Genomic DNA, 21,671 nt, shown 5'->3' with positions numbered 1-21,671 from the left:
CTATAACTTGGCACCTATAGTTAGGAGCTTCTTCTATAAAAGCATGTAGGCATTCCTTTATAGACCTACTATGTTACTTTATATAATTACCCCCTAATACTGACCCAGGCATGACATATAATCTGAGTGCAATCCCTTACACCAGTCATAGTTAGTAAAAATGTTTGCAATTAGATATACTGCAGGTAAATTATAATATTCTATAATTTGTCTATATAAATGTGTACCATACCAATATGCTGTTCATGTGGAGGGGCATAATCAAAAGGGACGTCTAAGTCCGTTTCCATCCAACTTGCAAGTCGTTCAAAGTAAAAAAAACAGCTTAAGACACATTTTCGAAAAATACGTCCAAATTTTTTTTCGTTTCGAAAATCATCTAATTATACATCCTGCTGATCTGATCGTCCAAGCCGATAAAATGTCTATCTTTATACCACATTTTCGTTCAATTTTTTGTCCAAGTCCAAAACGCCTAGAACAAGCCCTGTTGGATGTGGGAAGGGTCTGCAAAGTGATGGACTGCACACCCAGACATGCCACCTAAATAGTGGGGTACCTTACAGGGCACTGCTGTGAACTTCACAAAAAGGGTGCCATGTCTTCTCCTCACTACAGCTCCCTTATAGGTCACGGTGAGCCCCCAAACCACCTCCAGAATCCCCTAGACCCACTTATCTACCACCCCAATAGCCCTTATGGTTACAGGAGTCACTTATATGCCAGTAAAAAAGGGTTTTGGGGGTGTATAGGGGAGTGCACATGTTTAAGTATCAGTGCAGTGATTACAGGGGTTTATGGCATGGGTCCTCCTTTCCATGGGTCCCTAACCCACCCCCAAGATGACTTAAGTTGCCTCTGTACTGGACGACTAGGCTTTCCTATGCCAGGGTGCCAGGTGATGATGTTCTGGAGGCACGATTTTCAAGTTGTGATTAATATTTTTATGGGGGTGGGGGGTTGATCACTGGGGTAGTGTGTGGGGGGTCTGTTTTATGTGTTTGCAGTGCTTATCTGGTGACTTTAGGTGGGTTTTTGTGACTTAGAACATGTTTTACATGTTTCTCTTTCGATTATGAACCCCATACTGTATTTGTCCATTTTTAAATGATACATCATTGCATTTAGGTACCATTTTATAGAATATTGGCATGTACATGAATTTGTTCACATACTCGTATATGCTTGTATGTTTATATATGCAATTAATTTGGTCATTTATGTACCATGACCAAAATACATAGGGTTGGGCTATTGGATGTCAATAGATACTGGCATTGTGAGACTGACCAAGGAGATTTACCACACATGATTTATCACTGCCCTGCCATCTGACCATTTGGGGATCACATATGGACAGATATTAAAAGGATGTTGCATATTTCAGAAGACATTAATGCATGAACTAAACAGGTGGCAATATAAGATGCAGATACATTGCTTGCAATAATGTTCCCAACGGTTCTCACAAATTAGAAAAAAAAGCAGATGGACTGAGTAAGTCTTTTTGGTGGTAAAACTTAAGTTTCAATTATAAATATCAGAGCAAAATGTCAGAAATCTTACCTCGTTAAGATTGATAGAATATGGGCTACTGTGTAAGCAGATTTAAGTGTTAAAGCCACTGTAACAGGATACCCTATTAACGATGGGGATTTAAACTCTAAAAATAAATATATCCTACATTTTCTATTTACTGTATTTCCATTGCTTATGGTGACTGGCCATATGACCTGTTTTGGGAGGGACATTGTTTGGATTTGCTTTTACAGTATCTTGTATTTTTTAAAATTGTGATTAAACAATATATAATAATAATTTAAAAAATAATGCCTTTCAATATTCAGCCAGTGGTGGACAGTATTTTTCTGTCTGCCACTGGTGCTAAAACTGGAAATTTAATGCCAGGCCCTATGCAGCCTTTGACACTGAATTTTTATTTTTATAAAAGCTGGCTAACACATGCCCAGTTAAGTCAATATTCAGCCTTAACCAACCTTGGGCTAGCGCACAAAGAGAGGAAACTATTTATACAGTCCTACTTATGCATCAAACATGGCCAGTTAGTTCTCAATATCGGGACTAACTGGATTCTGCCCTTGAAATATCTCTGGCCATAGCCAGCTTCCACTTTGATGCTAACTGGTCATTTTCAGCATCACTAACCAGTTAAGTGCTACTGAAAATGACTGGATAGCCATATACAAGCGAGTTAACCAGTCAGCAGCTGTTAACTCGCTTTGAATATTGGTCAGAAGGTGTTTAATTTATAAAATCCTTATCTAACTTTTTGCTTTATAAAATCCTAGTCTAACTAGTCTAACCTGCTTGTCCTCCTTATTTTACTAGCTTGCAACTTCGGGGCCTTCCTTGATTCCTCTTTCTCTGCACAAATCCAACAGACCACCAAAACCTGTTTGTTTGTTTTTTCTTTCTCTATAGTATTTCCAAAATCAGACTCTTCCTCTCTGAGCATACTACCAATACCCTTATCCACACCCTTACCATCTCTTGCCTAGACTACTGCAACTTGCTTCTCACAGGTCCACGTAACCATCTCTCTCCCCTTCAATCCATTCAAAATTCTGCCGCATGTCTTATATACTAAAACTAAACTAAACTAAACTTAGGTTTGTTTACCGCGCCATCTCCACAAGCATAGAGCTCGGCACGGTTTACAGGGTTAGGTTGAAAAGGAGCTACAATGAAGGGTTATAGGAAAGGAGCTAGGAAGATAAAGAGGGACAGGGTACCAAAGAGCGGGAGGTGTTAGATTTTTGAAAAGAGCCAAGTTTTCAGGTGTTTGCGGAAGGATTGGAGGGAGCTAGAAATTCTGAGCGGGAATGTGAGGTTGTTCCAGAGTTCTGTGGTTCTAAAGGGGAGGGATGTTCCTAGTTTTCCTACGCGGGATATACCTTTTGCAGAGGGGAATGATAGTTTCAGTTTTTGGGAGGATCTAGTGGAATTAAGGTTAGAGGAGTTCCAGAAGAGTGGGATAACGGGAGGGAGGATGCCATGTAGGATCTTGAAAGCTAAATAGGCACATTTAAAGAGGACTCTGGAGTGAACTGGGAGCCAGTGAAGTTTGGACAGGATTGGGGAGACGTGGTCGAACTTGCCTTTAGCGAAAATAAGCTTGGCCGCAGCGTTCTGGATTAGCTGAAGTCTATGGAGTTTTTTTTTAATTAGGCTTAAATAGATGGAGTTGCAATAATCCAGTCTAGAGAGGATGGTGGATTGAACAAGGACAACGAAGTGAGAATGATGAAAGTACGATCTCACTTTCCTCAGCATATACTACCCGAGTCACCATGCCCACATCAATCCTCTCCTCAAGTCACTTCATTGGCTCGCTATCCATTTCCGCATTCAGTTCAAACTCCTCCTATTGACTTACAAGTACATTCACTCTGTAGGTCCTCTATATCTCTCCTCTCTTGTCTCTCCCTATATTCTCTGCCCCTCCCCAGGAACTCATTTCATGGGGTAGGTCTTTCTTATCTGTACTCTTTCCTCTTCGGCGAACTCCAGACTACATTCCTTCTCACTTGCTGCAACATACGCCTGGAACAGACTGCCTGAGTTAGTACATCAAGCTCAGTTTCAAATCTAGACTAAAAGTCTACCTTTTTGAGGCTGATTTTAACTCTTAACCCCCACTCATTTGTTAAGTAATCATGCCTGAAGAAACTCTGTAACCTCCTACTTGTCCTGTTTTTTTGATTAGATTGTAAGCTCTACTGTCTCTTGAATGTATTAATGTACAAAGCTGCGTACATCTAGCAGAGTTATAGAAATAATTAGTAGTAGTAATAGATCAGGTGTGACTACCAATAGCTTATTTCCATGAGTAAACCATTATTTTTGCTCACGGGCATGGCTTTGAAAATTATCCCCACAGGGGGAAATTTAGGAAAGCGGACATTTTGTATGTGTAGACCTGCATGTACAAATTCAAAGGGCAATTCTCTGTAACAGTTTCCTTTTAAAATATTATAATTAGGACTTTTAGAGCACAAGCATTTTATTTATTTTTTCTGCCTTCCAAAAATATCCTATCTACTCCATCATATTTCTCACTCAGAATCTCTCAGCTTTTTTCTTTTGTAGCCAACCTTGAACCTGTGACCCTCAAATTCATTCAACTTCAAAGTAGGGCTATTTTGAGTCACATTGTTAGATGCACCATCTGGGCTGAAAAAATTGCTTTTGCCGCCCCACTCCCCAAATAAAGTTGATTCTGCATGAATACTGTCACCTCTTTTCCTAGAAAACAAAAGCACAAGTTAAAATGCACACACACATACCATGGGTACAAAAGTTCAAATTTCTGAGTAAACATTTCTATGGTAATTTTTCTCTCCTGAACTAACCCTACTCTGGAGCAGTGCAAGGATATCAGATGAATTTTCAGTCCTTCAAACATCCCCCTCCCCCATTAACTTTAAGGCTCCCAGGCAAACCTCTGTGAGATTTTGATAACTAACTCAGTAATCATGATCATCTCAACACTCTCATATTTTGCCTTCCAAATTTTGTATGCATATTGTAACTTCCTTCTAGAGCTTATCATTTTTGTTCTTATAGGTCAAATATTGCATGTGAGCATATTGTGCAGTTACTGGGAGGGTTTCCAGGTTCAGGCATCACTTCAAGGTACATCCTCTGACTCTGTTGGTTAAGCTACAGCCCCCTAGCCTTATATGTATTCTTTGTACCCCTCTCTCCAGGGAAGAATTCTCTATTTTGGGGTTAGGAGCAGGCTACTCACAGCCTTTCTCTCTTCTTCCCCGTCCTTGGTAAGGCATTTTCCATTCTACCTTGAAGCTCAGAATCTATTCAGTCAGCCAGATATCATTTTCTCACTAAAACTCAACAACCATCTCTGCAGTAATTGAATATCCGTCCCTTCAATCATTCAGCATCTACCCCTTCAATCTGGATCAGCTTCCAATTGCAAAAGACTCACCCTACCTGGGCAAAACTCTTGTTTCAACTATCTGCATGCAGTAAATTACTTGTTCACAAATTTGTAATAAACAGTTGTAAATCATGAAAAGTGAGATTTCCTCTGGATATAGAGTTGGTTTAGCAAACTGCTTGGCATAGCTACAAACATTTCAAAATGTTTGGGCTAAACAATGCAAATTACCTCTCCCTGGACACAACAAAGGAACTTGCTCAATATTAGGGTTGGGGTAGGGTGGGGGGCTCAGCATCCACTGGCACCAGCATAGCTGCCTCCTATGCTATTTAGTAATGCATGGGATATATGGTATGAGAATAGTATAAGCTCTCCATAACAATTATGCAAAAATGTGCTGTATAATCAGATATCACATTTATTAAGCCTTATTTCTTATATAAATATATAATGAGGGCAATTTCCAAAAGCTTTTTTATCTGGGTTAAATGGGCTACACTTCCCCCTCCCCATTCGCGGTTTTGGCAATTGCGATTTCACATATTCGCAATTTTTTGGGGAGGGGGAAAACACCCCCCACCCATAGTTTAGCCTTCCCCCAGCATCCCGGCCTTACCTGGTGGTCTACCAGGCTTTCGGGGCAGGAGTGATCTTCCTACACTCCTGCCCAATGTAGATCGCCAATATGAAATGGCTGCCTTGAGCTCCCGTCGTAGTCTCGAGAGATTACGGGAACTCAAGTCAGTCATTTCCTATTGGCGATCTGCACAGGGCAGGAGCGTAGGAAGATCGCTCCTGCCCCGAAAGCCTGCTAGACAGGTAAGGCCTGGATGCCGGGGGGAAGGCAGAAGGGTCAGAGCCGGCCGAGAAGATTTTCATGGTTTTTCTTAATTCACGGTCTGGCTCTGCCCCTATCCCCCGCGAATAATGAGGGAGAAGTGTACTTGGAAAATGGCTACTGTTTCTATGGACAAAAATATAGTTCTGTTGAGTTTGTAGGACTGTCAGAACTATTGTTTGCTTTGATTGTAGCAGCCCTTTGCCACCCCACTCAAAAGCTGTCTTGCCTAATAGCTGACCGTGAGCATATCCTCCTCCCACTATCACTAGAGATTTGAGGATGGTTTGAAAATATGGTTAAAAACATAGGGGGTCTTTAACTAAGGCGCGCTAGCCAATTTAGTGTGTGCTAATTATTGCATTCTACGGACGTGTTAGCATTTAGTGCACGCTAAATTGGCTAGCATGCCTTAGTAAAAGAGGGGGATAGTCTCGATCAAGGGCTATACACTTAGTCCAGCGTGTTTCCAGTTTTTCTCATAAGTTATTTTTACTACAATATGAAAAGACTGGAAACACGCTGGACTAAGAATATAGTCCTTAATGGAGATTACGTTGTTAAACTTTATATGAAATAGCACATGCACTTTTACTCCCACTTGGGGGGGTTCAAAAGTTTTCTTATATGTAGGTATACTTGTATTTATCTATGCAATAAGTTTAAAAAATTGTCACATGAACCGGATATTAGAGAAGTGAGGAGAGCTTTGAAGAATGCTGTTCTCTTTTTGATTGTCAACTTGTTGAAGTGAGTTCTCTGAGGAAGCCGTTTTGGCGAAACACGTCAGACCCGGCTTTAGCAAGATAAGATTCTGCTTCAGAAAGATAAATTTTACTTACCTTGAGTTTTTTTTTCAAAAAGACTTAATTCAAAGTTTAAAATATAAGAAAGCTGTTGTGAATTAGTGAAACACTTTTGCACTTCTATTTAATTTTTTTTTTACAACTGTGAGATGATAGCTAAGAAGATTTTACCGTAGCAGATCATTAAACTATGATATGACAGGGGAGTCAGAGAAACTGGAGTGGAAGGTGCTGTAGCTCAATGAATAAAAGCGGTGTTTTGATCTTCCAGAGGATGTGAGTTCAATTCCTGGCCTGTCTTTTACTTGATCCCTTTAAGTCACTATTGGGTGAAAAATTTACAAACTAGTGTCCCAAAATGGTGAAACATTCATCAAAAACAACAAATAGGAGCACTATAAACTTAAAACCACTTTATAAACTGCCTGAAGGAGCTCAGAACCATGAGATGGTGTAATGAACACTACCAGGGTAAAACCCTGATTCATGTTTCAAATGTCTATCATTGCTCCCTTTTAGCGTGTGGTAAAGGTTAACACGTGCATGTTATCCTATACACACGTTAGTAGTTAGCGCATGCATGGATTTAGTGCACCTTTGTAAAACTCACCAATTGACTGTTTTCTCAGAAAATCTTCTATAACTACACCCTTCTGAAGGATCAGGACCTTGTCCTATGCCTTAAGTAGTTCTGAGTAGGGCCAGCTTAGTTTACCTGGACAGGTACAAGTGAGCAAACATGAAATAAAAAAAATTCAGCTATTACACTTTCTCACATTGCATCAGGATTTACTAATTAGAAAAACTGTTGATAGATAGGGCCTAATCCAAGAGCAAGTGAGAATGTGGATTAGTAGCTATAAATGAATAAAAAAAAATTGGATAGGCTGGAATAAAATGATCAGAAATACAAAAAGTTAAAAACAGGAATTTTAAGTTACCATATGGATTTGATATATGTCATGTGCTTGACGGATATAGGGAGGCAGGCTAAGACATTTTTGTGATTGATGACTACCATATCAAATGTACCCCAGATGGGAAGCTTAAGTTTCTTATAGAGCTTCTTTGTGTTAGAGTTACCAGCCTGAACTAGGCCAATCCTCAGGGAAATGTAGGCAGACAGAAGTTGGCTTTTGACCTGGTATCCACATACCAGGGGGCCCTGGTTTGCCATGACTTGAGTTTGCTAAGGACAAATCTAAACCACATGTGTATCATGGTATGAATTGATCCAAAATTAATTGTCAGAAAGTTAGGAAAAATTACATAATAGAAATTTTCTTAGGTAGCTATAGGTAATACGTTAACAACCAATATAGATTAGATTAGGAATATATTTTACTTTGATTTTCATATATCTGAAATCCTGAAGAGATCCTGATAAGGCAACAGATGGTGTTTGACCTCTGACCTTGAGCAACTTTTTTTCTACGTAGAATTTTGATGGGAGGGGTACCTGCTCTTTTCCATCTTTTCTTTGTGCAGTCTTTGTGAGACAAAGATCTCAGGAAAAGACACTGATATTTACAGGAAGGGATATAGAATCTGAGGAGTTTTGTAAGTATATTATAATATTTGTCTATGTATTTCTTCTTTTTATAAAATATGTAAGCTTAATGTGAGAATGTAACTTTAGATATAAGAATGTAATTTGTGACATGCCTATATGAAGCTAGCCTTATATGGGAATAAATAATGTGAACCAATTAGACTGCAGATGGATTGTAAAGAAGGAATATCGTCATTTAGGATATATATGGACGTGTAACTGGTAAAACGTTGGAATTTTTTATGAGCAAGGCCAGCTTTTGGCTTCTGTAATAATTCTCTGATGCAAAATGATACTCAATTGATTTACTAATCAATTAATTGAGTACTCTTATGATCTAATATTGATATCTAATAAAAAATAAGATTTTGGATTTTATTAAAATATTTTGCATCATTAATTTTTTTGACATTTTCATTTTACAACCCTAGAATAGCTATAAGTACGCATGTGTGCAATTATCCTGATCAAGGAAAAAAAAGTGTGAAACATGTTAGTATTTTGAAAATGTAGATAATTCATCACAAGGGCAAACAAAGGTTTCAGTACATCATTCTTACCTATTCTGTCTGTTTTAGTATTTGAGCTTTGTCCAGGTGCAAGCTCTTGTGCTGAACTCAGTTTGAACAGACCTGGGAACCAGAAATCAGGAGAAAAGGGGGAAAAGGTCAAGACATATGTCATAGGCAACATTTGGACTTTCCACCAGAAAACTTTTAAATCTTATTGGGCGTGCTTTAGGTGCGGTTTGGGCAAACACACATGTCCTGACTTTTAATCAATTCCTTCCCTTCTCAAAGCTTTTACTACAAGCCATTTGTCATCTGCTTAGTCTATAGAGGCAGTTACCAAATTTTAAACAAAGTTCCCTCTATAGCTCTATGCCTTAAGGCACTACTTTTATCTTCCATAGGTCAGGGGTTCAAGTCTTGAGTGCGGTTAGCAAATATTTGATATTCATTTTTCTACCAGAAAACCTTCAAACTCTTTGGCCATTCCTTTTGCTTAAACATATTTGAGTTGATCTTTAAAATGATCTGCAGCAATTCTCAGATGTCTAAAGCAGCCTGTTCTCTCTTCCTAAACCCCCTTCCCCTACCCCAACACACACTCCTCAAGCATGAAACCACAAACAGCCAAGCTGAATATACCAACACGAATGTCTCTAGAGTACATCTCAAAAACATGTACCTTCCTTCAATACTTGTCCAAGCCCTCTGAAGTTTTAGTAAACTCATCTATCTGTTGCCCTGTGCAGATATTGCATAGAAGGAAATCCATTCCTACCACAATGGCTTGTAGCAGAAAGAAGATGAATATAACTGATGCACCTGTGTCTGCAAACTGCAAAATGCTGATGAACACCACTTATGAAAGCTGTTAGGATGCTGTTAAAATGAGTAAAGGTGAGGGTGGGACTTGAACCGGAGAGCTTCAGAAGATGGAAAAGATGCAACAAGGCACATTAACCTGGTGAGCCACAAATGGCATCTTTCTGTAAGAGGAGATATTTCCTCCCATGACAGCTTGGGATGTCCTAGCCATGGGAAGGAGAAAATAAGTTTGCCTGGAAAGGGAAATGTGCTGCTAAAAACGGCAAAGTCCACCATCTAGAGTTCTAGACCCTCTTATGACAGCTAATAGGAAGCTGTTAAAATGAGTAAAGGTTGAATTTGAACCAGGAAGTTTGAGATGGACAGAATGCAACAAGGCACATTAACCTGGTGAGCCAGAAATGCTTTTTTTGTGGTGATTATGATATGATAGCTAATCAGATGATATATATGCAGATCAGTCAACTATTATATGAAAGGGCACTGAGATCCACCTGCGAAGAAGCTGATGTAGCTCTATGGGTTAAAGTCCTGTGCTGATCATACAGAGGTTGTGAGTTCAATACCCAGTGCATCTTTTAATTGTGGCATACTACCTTGAAGGTGCAGCTTGATGATCTCACAATGAGGTCAGTTTTGTGAAGCTGAAGAGCTCCATTTTACAATGAGGGAAAATGTATGTTAAGGTCTGTATCTGGTTTTTCTCTTTTTAAGCGCTGAGAAATAAAGTAATGTGTGCAATAATGATATCTTTTTCATGTTCTTTCTATGCTTTCAAGAAAGAGCTGATTGCAGCACTGTTTGTTGAGAAAAAAGGGGGTTCTTTTTAAGCAGGAAAGCCAAAGGTGATGTAATGAGTAAATCATATTACTGTTTGGGCAGAAAAGTACTATGTTTTCCATGCAATCTGTTTATATTGATGTGCTCTATTGATATGGTGGCCTATTAAATCTATTAGGAGGGAGAAAGAAGAAAAAAAAACAAACATATTCAAATTCACTATAGGAAATATCATTGTGAAAGCTGAAAACACACCGAATCTGTGTCTATAGGAAGTCTCGACTAAGAAAGCTGAAACTCCATTGAAATGAAGCAAAAACTAGACTTAGACCAGCTTTTCCTTCACCTACATTTTCCACACTGTTTAGACGCCTTCTGCCGCCTAACTAGCATCTATGTGGTGCGTATCCTTAACCATGCCCATGTTACGCCCACATCTACAAACTTAGACGTGACTATTTCCTAAATCTGCGCCTATCTCGCGTCTGTGTTCTAAGGACACCTAAAGGGCGCCTAACTCTGTCTAAGTTCCAATTATGCATTGAAAGCAGGGCATGCACATAGATCTCATGCATATTCATTGGGGAAATCCTGAAAACCCGACTGGATTGCGGCCCTCAAGGAGGGACTTTGAGACCCCTGGTCTAAAGCAACATAACAATCTATAATTCTCTTACCAAATTGTCCATACACAAGGAAAACATGTCCTTGGTATGATCTTCCAATTGATGACAGTAAGCATTATCAGGCATTTTGGTGGAACAGGCATATGGGATCTCTTAGAGAGAGGAGGAGGTAGTGGATGCTGCAGATGTGCAGACTGGAAGGTCCATCTGGCCTTTATCTGTCATCATGTTTATTATCAATATCCATTGCCATACTACAAAACAATGCAAAAAAAAAAAGGTTGAAGTTTGTCCACTTAACAGATATGGTGGATTCAATTCAAAATGTACAATCCATTCTCAATGATAGTGGTCATCATAGGAGCACCTTAGCATTTACCCAATAAGGCAGCCCTGTTTCCCTAGTTGATGCTTAAAGGGATTGTGCACTGCCCTACTGCCCACTCCATCCTTAAAAAAAATGTGTCATCCATTCATCATGTCATTCACCAATTAAACATAAGCTGACCATTCTTTTTCTTTTTTTTTTTTTTACATTTACAGATGGAAGTTTATTTCAGGGCATAGTAAAAGTAACAACAACAACAAAAATCCAGAAAAAGAAATTTCCTACACCTGAACACTGAATTTTTTCCCACACGATACCAAATAAGTTAATTGGCAAGCCCCTGGCTAAAAGGCTGCTTTCCTCTTCCACTTCTACTTTTCCCTTACTATAAGTATGAAATGTCAGAGCTGGTCCACTTGTACTGAGCTGAGTTTAATAAGGTTGGTGGCCTGGGATACGTTTCCTTGGTGCTGCTTTAATGATGTTATCCACACGGAGAATCACTTCTGCTGCTTCAGCAGCGCTCAAGAGAACCTGCCTCTTCATCTGGAAGCTCTCGATTATCCCCAGACTGGCCATGTCTCCAATTGTGCCGTTCTGCACATTAAGTCCATATGTTGATTTTCCTTTGCTGTGGGCCGCTTGCAGCTGAGAAATCAGATCTGCATTGTCATAGCCAGCATTATCCGCTATGATAATTGACAACGTTCACAGTGCTTTAGCAAAAGAATCCATTGCAAGAGATTATTTTCCTGGGGTTCTGTTAGCCAGCTCTGTGACAGCATGAGCCATCAGCATCTCGGAGCACCTTCCACCGTAGACTGTTCTTGTGTCCTTCACGATCTGAGCAAGGATGCACAGAGCATCTTGCAGGGATCTCCCTGCTTCATCGAGAATCTGCTGAGTTGCTCCACATAGGACAATTGTATAGGCCTCACCCATTGCTACTCCAGAGAAGTGAATGAGCGTGTCTTCCCCAATCATAACTTCTTCAATGAGTTTGCAGCTTCCTAATTTAACCATTTCAGGATGATCAAAGGTGGAAGCTATTTCACCACCTGTAACAAGAGCCAAACGCTCAACACCAACAAAGTCGGCATGCTCAATAGCCATAATACCAGCAGCTTCAAACATTTGCTCAGGATAGTTGTAGATCAGTTGCCTGTTGATAAAGCAGTTAATCCCATGCTTTAGGATATGCTCCACCTTCTCCTTCATCTTTTCTTTTTCAGCTTGCTCTATTTCTGCAACTTTTGCTGTTGAGTCCACCCTTACACGGGAGCCAAATATCTTAATTTTATCTGTGTCCATACCAGTATTTGCAATAAGGATCTTAGCATTCTCAATTCTTTTGGGCTGATTGACTCCAATCTTCTTATCTAGTAATAAAAAAACCTTCATCTAAATAGGATTCTGTAAGGCTCCCTCCTAACTTCTTGATAACATGAATGGCATCTAAATTCCCAGAGCCCTTCAATCTGAGCACAGCATCTACTGCAAGTTTGGCAAAATAATCTTTATGATGTGTAAGAAGCTTTGATAACAGTGTCGTCCTAGTGCGACCATTCTAATTTAGAATTGAAACCACTTGGCTCTACTGTGTTAAAAAAATAAATCCACTTTTATTATCTTTGCCTAAATTTCTTTTCAAATTGCCCCAACGCTCTGAATCTGGGATCTGGTTAATAATATAACAATATAGTTCCTCAAATTGATGATTTTAGAAGTTCATTTATTTTTCAAGCAAGATTTATGCTCCCTCAGTCGTGCATACAAGGACTTGGAGGTCTGTCCAATATATATCATCTTACAAGGGCAAATTATACAGCACTCTTGTGGAATGACATATTCTATTTTCTTTCAAAGAATTCTTTGTTATGTTTTTCAAGTATGCATCCTCAGCACATGAAAGTATACTATACTCCCAGTTTCTACAATATCACCACATATGCAGCAGTGAGAATGAATATAAGGTTAATTTTGAATCCTTATACTCTAATTTTAAACAAAGGGGCTATCCATCATCTTTAATTAAGAAAGTTGCTACTAGGGTATTTTTTAATCCATATGAAGCTCAGCTCTGATACAAACAGCATAAGACTGACAATTATGCTTTGTGTTTTGTGGTTAAATATACCATCCTAACATACCAAATAATACATATCATTCACCCTCTCATTCAAGCATTTTGGCACAAAATTTATTTTCTCTTATGTGCAGAATAAAAAATTGGCTGATAGTTAGAGTTGCAATGGTGTACAGACATTCAATTCTCTTCCCAATACAGTTGCCGTTAAGGGGCACTACAAAATATCACCTATGTGTACCATTAGGTTGGCAACTGATAAGTTCACAGATCCATATTTTGAAACATAATTTGCCCTGGTGAAGTGATATGTATTGGACAGTCCTCCAAGTCCTTGTAAGCACAATTGAGGGAGCAATTAAATAAAACCAAAGCTTATTCTATTAGCACAACAGCAAAACACAGCTATGCACCAAAGCAGTTTTACAAGCAAAAGAAAAAGCCTCAGATTGTTGGAGAGGTTTACCCTTACATCATGGGCAAAATAATTTTCACTAGTGTATATACGGTGAGGTGAAAACTTTCATATAAAATCATCCTACACAATATTTACACATTTTCTAAGGAGTTTGGCCATTTCAACTAAATATAATCTATTTACACATATCTGTTTTATGTTTATCGTTGAAATATTATCTTTGTCAGAGTCTAGTTTTCTGGGCTTCTGTGCTTTGTCTATTTATATCCCTATTGTGTTCATCCTTTCGTGTTCCTGATTTTTTTTATTTTTTTTTTTTGGGGGGGGGGGGGCTGGAGGTGGGACTAGCCAACTGTCTCCTCGAAGTTGTTTTATTGGCTAAAGTAGTCTGCGAAAAGGATGGTCTTTATACCTTTCTTGAAGTTTCCAGTATCCTTTTCTTGTTTTAGTTCCTTATTTTTTTCCTGACTTTTTGCATTTAATGTCTGTGAAGGAGGGAATTTCCAGCAGGTGAACAGAAAATAGCATGACTATGCATGAATGGTTATGTATATGCACTAAAGTACTCCCTCATCACTCCCCCCCCCCCCAAATATGCTGCCCTTCATGTGACCACTAAGGTCTAAAAATCCACATCTGCCTCAGAACAAGTAGGAAAGAAGAAGGTGAGGCATTATGGGGCCTATTCTTTAACATAAGTGCTAACAGTTTTGCATTAGTCATGCAAATGCCAAAATTCAACCTAGCTACTATTTTGTAAATACCCTCCTTACAACATTTTTATTTACAAAGGGGGTGTACAGATGGACAGAGCTTGAGTGGGACTCAAACTTACACTTGTAACTTATTGAATACTATACATTATGCAGGTATCAACAGCACTTTAGGGGGAAATTCTATGAGGCACCTAACTTAGGGCTCCTTTTACTAAGCCACGATGGAGGTTTCTACCACGGCCCGGGGCGCTAAATGCTCTGATGCTACTCCAAAGCTCATAGAATTCTATGAGTGTTGGATCAGCATTTTTGCATAATTTCCTAGAAATTCTAGGTAGGTAAATAACATATTACAGAAAACGTAAAGCTAGATGTTGATTTTCTACATGAAATTGTACCTTTTTCACTAAATTATGGCTTCTCCTAAATTGACACACCCTGAGATGTTAGCATTCAATACAGGAATCTTGGTGCCAATATGTTATTTATAGAATTCACACTAAGCGCGTGGCACTGGGGTGCCTAAACTAAGGCCCTCTTTTACAAAGACACGCTAAGGGGCTCATAATCGAAAGAGAAAAACATCTAAAAACCAGCCTAAGTCGGCACTTGGATGAACATTTCTCAAAAACGTCCAAGTGCTGATAATAAAAATGGGTTTTGGACGTATTTCTAAATGACCTAGGCCTTCATAGTGCCGCTGAATGACCAAAGCTAAATGGGGCATTTCAGGAGGAGTGTTGAGGGCGGGAGTTGGGCGGGATGTGGGCCGGCTTAGACTTAGTCGTACAGCATGTATAACCGAAAGTTACCCAGGATCGACGGAACTTGGACGTTGTGACTTAGACCATGTAAAACATGATCTAAGTCACAAAAACCCACCTAAAGTCACCAGATAAGCACTGCAAACACATAAAACAGACCCCCCCACACACTACCCCAGTGATCACCAACCCCCCCCCATAAAAATTTTAATCACAACTTGAAAATTCAGCCTCCAGACCATCATCACCTGGCCGCCTGGCATAGGAAAGCCTAGTCGTCCAGCACAGAGGCAGCTTAAGTCGTCTTGAGAGTGGGTTAGAGACCCATAGAGAGAAGGATCCATGCCCATAAGCCCCTGTAATCACTGCATTGATACTTAAACATGTGCACTGCCCTATTCACCCCAAAAATCCTTTTGTACTGGCATATAAGTGGCTCCTGCAGCCATAAGGGCTATTGGGGTGGTATATAAGTGGGTCTAGGGGATTCTGGAGGTGGTTTGGGGGGCTCACCATGACCTATAAGGAAGCTGTAGTGAGGAGAAGCCATAGCACCCTTTTTGTGAAGTTCACAGCAGTGCCCTGTAAGGTACCCCACTATTTAGGTGGCATGTCTGGGTGTGCAGTCCATCACTTTGCAGACCCCTCCCACGTCCAACAGGGCTTGTTCTAGGCGTTTTGGACTTGGACAGAAAGTTGGATGATTTAGTGACTTGGACGATCAGATCGGCAGGATGTATAAATAGATAAGTACATAAGTACATAAGTACATAAGTAGTCGCCTCCGCCGGGGCAGACCAGAGGTCCATCCAGCCCAGCGGTCCGCTCACGCGGCGGCCCATCAGGCATATTGCCTGGTCAGCGGTCCCTGACTAATTTTATTGCCTACCTCTACAGTTATCTCTAAACCTTCCACTGCTCTTATCTGTACCCCTCAATCCCTTTGTCTTCCAGGAACCTATCCAGGTCTTCCTTGAAACCCTGTACTGTGCTATTTCCTATCACGGCCTCCGGAAGGGTGTTCCATGTGTCCACCACCCTCTGTGTGAAAAAGTACTTCCTTGCGTTTGTTTTAAACCTGTCACCCTTCAATTTCATCGAGTGACCCCTTGTTCTTGTGGTTTCTTTCAAATTGAAAAATCTGTCTTTGTCAACCTTTTCGATGCCCCTCAGGATCTTGAAGGTCTCTATCATATCTCCTCTGAGTCTCCGCTTTTCCAGGGAGAACAACCCCAGCTTCTTCAGTCTGTCAGTGTATGTAAGGTTTTCCATACCCTTAATCAGTTTAGTTGCTCTTCTCTGGACTCCCTCAAGCATTGCCATGTCCTTTTTGAGGTACGGTGACCAGTACTGTACACAGTATTCCAGATGCGGGCGCACCATAGCCCGGTACAGTGGCAGGATGACTTCCTTCGTTCTGGTCGAGATACCCTTCTTAATGATACCTAACATTTGGTTTGCTTTCCTCGAGGCTGTGGCGCATTGTGCCGACGCCTTCAATGTCGTGTCTACCATCACTCCCAAGTCTCTTTCCAGATTACTGACCCCTAGCATTGATCCCCCCATTTTGTAAGTGAACATCGGGTTCCTTCTCCCTATATGCATGACCTTGCATTTCCCAACATTGAAGCTCATTTGCCACTTTTTCGCCCATTCTTCCAATGTCGTAAGATCCCTTTGGAGAGTCTCGCAGATGATTTTCAAAACGAAAAAAAGTTGGACGTATCTTTCGAAAATGTGTCTTAAGCTCTTTTTAACTTTGGACAACTTGTGAGATGGACGTAAACGGACTTAGACGTCCTTTTCAATTATGACTCTCTAAGCATTTTAGCATGGATTTAGCTTACGCTAAATCAATGCATATGCTAACCGCTAATGCGTCCATAGGATAACATGCACACATTAGCATTTAGCGCGTGTTTAGCGCAAGCTTAAAAGCTTAGTGCAATTTTGTAAAAGAGGGGGTATGTTGCCCATTTATTGAATTGATTTCTAGGTTTATAAATAATGTAGAAGGGGGGGGCGCTAGAGAGCCCAATGAGGTAGGACGCATAAGCACGAGCTCCGGTGGTGAGACCCGATATTAACTCTTTAAAGCATCTATTTCCCAACACTTTGCGGCGCATTCCCCCTGTAAGTCCCTGTTATGGCGTCGAGCAAGCCGTCTAAGCGGAAAAGTGCGGAACCGCCGTCTCCCGTGAAATCGGGCTCGTTGAAATCAGACGACGCTGCCACCGCCGCCATTTTAGATGAGCTGCGCTCCATTCGTGAACTACTCATAGATACCAAACAGGATATTACGGATTTGAAGGCAGATTTATCAACCATTAAAGAGAAGTTTGCGGCAGCTCAAGTTAAAACCGATCTTCTAGACAAACGTACGTCGGTGAACGAAGCTTCAATCAAACAATTATTCCACCAGACAGCGCGCATCGCCACGCTTGAACGAGCGTTGGAGGCCGCTGACAATCATGCCAGAAGAAACAGTTTTAGGCTTCTTGGTCTACCTGAAGGTAGGGAAGCCTGTGATTTGCCGGATTTCTTGGCTGCACTTCTACCGCAACTACTACACATGGATGATGACACTAAACTTGAATTTGATGGGGCATTCCGGCTGCCACAGCCTAACTCAGTGCACAAAAAATATCCCAGACCGATCCTGGTTTCCCTTCTGAAGCACCAGCATGTCTTACTAATCATGAAACATGCCAAGTTACATGCACCGTTAACCTTTGAAGGATATAAGATCATCATATTGCCTGATCTTGCTAAAGAAACTGCCAAAAAAAGAAAGCTTCTTCTGTCATATCGACCTCAACTTAAGAATATAGGCACCAAATTTGGTATGTTTTATCCAGCACGTTTTCGTGTCACACATAACAATGTGACTAAGGACTTCTACAATCCTGTGGAGCTCGCCGACTTTATTGAAAGTGTGAAGCCGACTTCAATAGATAAGACCTGAAGCTGACTCTCCTTGTATTTCTCGGTGTTGTGTCATCTAAGGATACTAGGATACACTGGTGTGTCATACACTTTTGCCTTCTGTATTGTGACTGTTACTTATATCATATATTATTCTGATGGTTCACATCCATTGAAAGATTTTTGTTCTACTATGAGATGCTTTTCATTACCAAATCTTCTCCACCACCTGAAGCATTGTTGCTTGGGTTTTTTTATCTCCCTGTTCTCTAACCCACAGTATTACTAGTTTGTTTGCCAAGGTTATGCATTTTCTTGCAGGGTGCATTGAGTTATATGTATGCAGATATTTTTCTTTTTCTTTCTCAAGGATGATTGATATTTCTTATTTTATTTGTATTCAATGGTATGTGTTTCTAATATTATTAACTATTGGACTCTTTTTGGTAAATCATTATATGTCGTTTCAATGTCATTAACCTTTTTCTCCTTAAATGTAAAGGGGTTTCAAAATCCTATAAAAAGACTCAAGATTTTACGTTATACTGAAGGATTTAAGCCAGATATAGTGTTTTTCCAGGAGACACACCTAAATGATGTTGAAGCTTTGAAAGTAGCTCCATCTTGGGCCCATGCCCCTCTATTTTCTCCTTCAGCTGGCAGGAAAAATGGGGTCATTACTCTAATAAGAAAGAGAGCAGATATCAAAGTCATTTCATCTACTCATGATATGTAAGGTTTCTGGCTTAAAACACTATTACTTATTGGATCTACTCACCTCCAAGTTTATAATATTTATGCTCCAAATCTAGATTGCCCTACCTTTTATGACACGTTAGCATCCGAGATGGGTTCAAATGCCTCTACTCACTACTTGCTGGGTGGTGACTTTAACATGATTTTATGCCCTGATAAAGACAGAAAATCCAAAGTTCCTTATAAGAAGTCTAAAACATGGTTTGCACTACAGGACATGCTTTTCCAGCTAAAGCTCATAGACGCCTGGCATCTGATGCATCCTACTGATTCAGCTTATACTTTCTTTTCGTCTCCCCATACATCTTACTCACGTATTGATTTCTTTTTAGTCAGTTACTCTTTAGTGAGTAACTTGGAAGCTTCTGATATACAATCAATAACTATCTCTGACCACTCCTCCATCACACTCTCATTAAATGCTCTTACTCCTCCAAAGGTTAAACACTCCTGGAGATTTAATTCTTCTCTACTGTCTGATACTGGATTTGTTGAACATATAAATAAACATATATGTGATTTTTTCGAGTTAAATAAAGTGGAAGACACGTCTTGGCAAATAACTTGGGACGCATTCAAATCATACATTAGAGGGGTCATCATTGCTTTTGTAGCACGGAAGAAGAAAGAGGACAGAAAATGTTTGCAAGATATAGAATCACGGATATCAAATTTGGAAACCTCACATTATGGTGATCTTTCAAACCAGGCAATTCAAGACCAACTATGTAAATTGCGTTATCAATATAATGAAAAACTTAGCAATTCTGTATCCTCAGAACTTTTCTTACAATCAGCGACTTACTATGCAACTAACAATAAAGCTGGTCATACTCTTGCTAATTATTTAAAAATCAAATCTGAAAAAACTAATATTCCGGCTATACGAACTGCACTGAATGATACTCTATTGGATAGCTCTGCTATTTGTCATTATTTTCAAGAGTATTACAAAACTCTGTATTCTTCAGAACATCCGTGTCTAGACTTGATTGATACTTATCTTCAGACTATTGACCATCCCACGCTAGATGACCTTGATAACGAAGTGCTTACTCAACCTCTTCTATTAGACCATCTAGTGGACACTTTGAAATCTATGGCCAAACGTAAATCTCCTGGACCTGATGGTTTACCAGTCGAGTTTTATCTTGCCTTTAATGCTAAGTTATTACCAGTATTATTGCGATACTTTACTTACCTGATAGAACAAGGAGAAGCCTTTGGATCAATTACAGAAGCAACTATAATTGTGTTATTAAAACCTGACAAAGATCCTTTGTATGTGCAGAATTACCATCCGCTGTCATTGATAAATGTGGATGCTAAGCTATTTGCTAAATTGCTGGCCTCTCGTCTTCAGTCGGTGTTACCCAAAATAATTAGTATTGATCAAAATGGGTTTTTGAAAGGTAGACTGGCGAGCGATAACACCAGACTTTTTTCCCATTTAATATCTTTGGCACCCTCCTTCATGCCTCAAGGAATCATTATGGCTCTAGACGCGGAAAAAGCCTTTGATCATGTGGAGTGGCATTTTATGTTCAAGGTTTTATCTTGGTTTGGTTTTCATGAAGATTTTGTACGTATGATCAAAGTTCTTTACTCCAACCCTTCCACTAGATTAAGAATCAATGATGTTTTTTCTGAAGCTTTCACACCAACTAGAGGGACACGTCAAGGATGTCCTTTATCACCTCTCTTGTTTAATATGGCTTTAGAGCCCTTTCTTCTAGCTGTTAAATCCAACTCAGAAATTCAGGGTTTTCAGATTGCAAATTTGACATTTAAATTGACTGCATATGCAGACGATGTCCAATTATATACCACTTGTGAATCTCTTCTCCCTATCATCAAAACCATCGATAATTACTCATCCGTATCTGGATACAAGTTAAATGCCTCAAAAACGGAGATCATGCCACTAGCTGGACATCCCTGTGGTGATATTGTCTCAGCATTAAAGTTGAAATATTCCCCTGGGAAGTTAAAATATTTGGGGGTGTTCTTTGGAGATTCACTTCAAGAGACTTTAATTTATAATATCGACTATATCTCTCAAATTATACTCAATAATACTACTCGGTGGTCACCACTGAAGTTGTCCTGGTGGGGCAGTTTGGATTCTCTGAAGATGGTTCTCATGCCGAAGATTCCTTATATTTTATCCATGCTTCCTTTTCTTTTACCACAACAGGCGTATAAACGTTTTGAGTCATCCATGGTAAAATTTTTGTGGAATAACAAAGTTCCTCGTATCGCCCTCAAAAAGCTGAAGTGCACCAAAGAAAATGGTGGGGTTAATTTTCCCAGTTTATACGAGTATCACCTAGCCTTTCTATGTAAACAAGGCTCAAGGTGGATCGTTGATACGGTGGACTCCTCAGAACCAGCTTAGTTGAAATTAGAATCCCAACTTTATGGAGGTAAATTTTTGAAATTTGTTCCTTTCATATCGGCTGCTGAGAATACTCGCTCTAATCCTATCATCATGTCTACTAGAACTGCTCTCACCACTGTTGATTGTCAAGCGCCCTTTCCATGGAATAAGTCGTCGGAAGCCTCTCTATGGAGAAATCCTCACCTGAAAATACAAGGTCAATATTTGGAGTGGCAATCGTGGCGTAAGCGCGATATTTGGTCTATAAAACAGTTGTGGTCCAATGGCTCATTCTTAGACTTCACAGCCCTAGTCAATACCTATGGCCTTGATGCTACTCAACAGTACAAATGGCTGCAATTGAAGCACTGTGTCGCGTCATATCTAAAGACAAATATTCTTTCAATGGACTCTCCTTCTATATTGCAATGGTCAACC

At 39.8% G+C, this 21,671-nt stretch overlaps 1 pseudogene; it reads right to left on the bottom strand.

Moving 5' to 3' along the window:
• Window positions 1-11,620: 11,620 nt before the first annotated feature.
• LOC117369036 lies at window positions 11,621-13,350 on the bottom strand (annotated as a pseudogene).
• Between the last annotated feature and the right edge of the window lie 8,321 nt (window positions 13,351-21,671).

Source organism: Geotrypetes seraphini, chromosome 1 (assembly GCF_902459505.1).
Source record: "Geotrypetes seraphini chromosome 1, aGeoSer1.1, whole genome shotgun sequence".
Taxonomy (NCBI): domain Eukaryota; kingdom Metazoa; phylum Chordata; class Amphibia; order Gymnophiona; family Dermophiidae; genus Geotrypetes; species Geotrypetes seraphini.
This window is presented reverse-complemented; position numbering and strand designations above follow the sequence as displayed.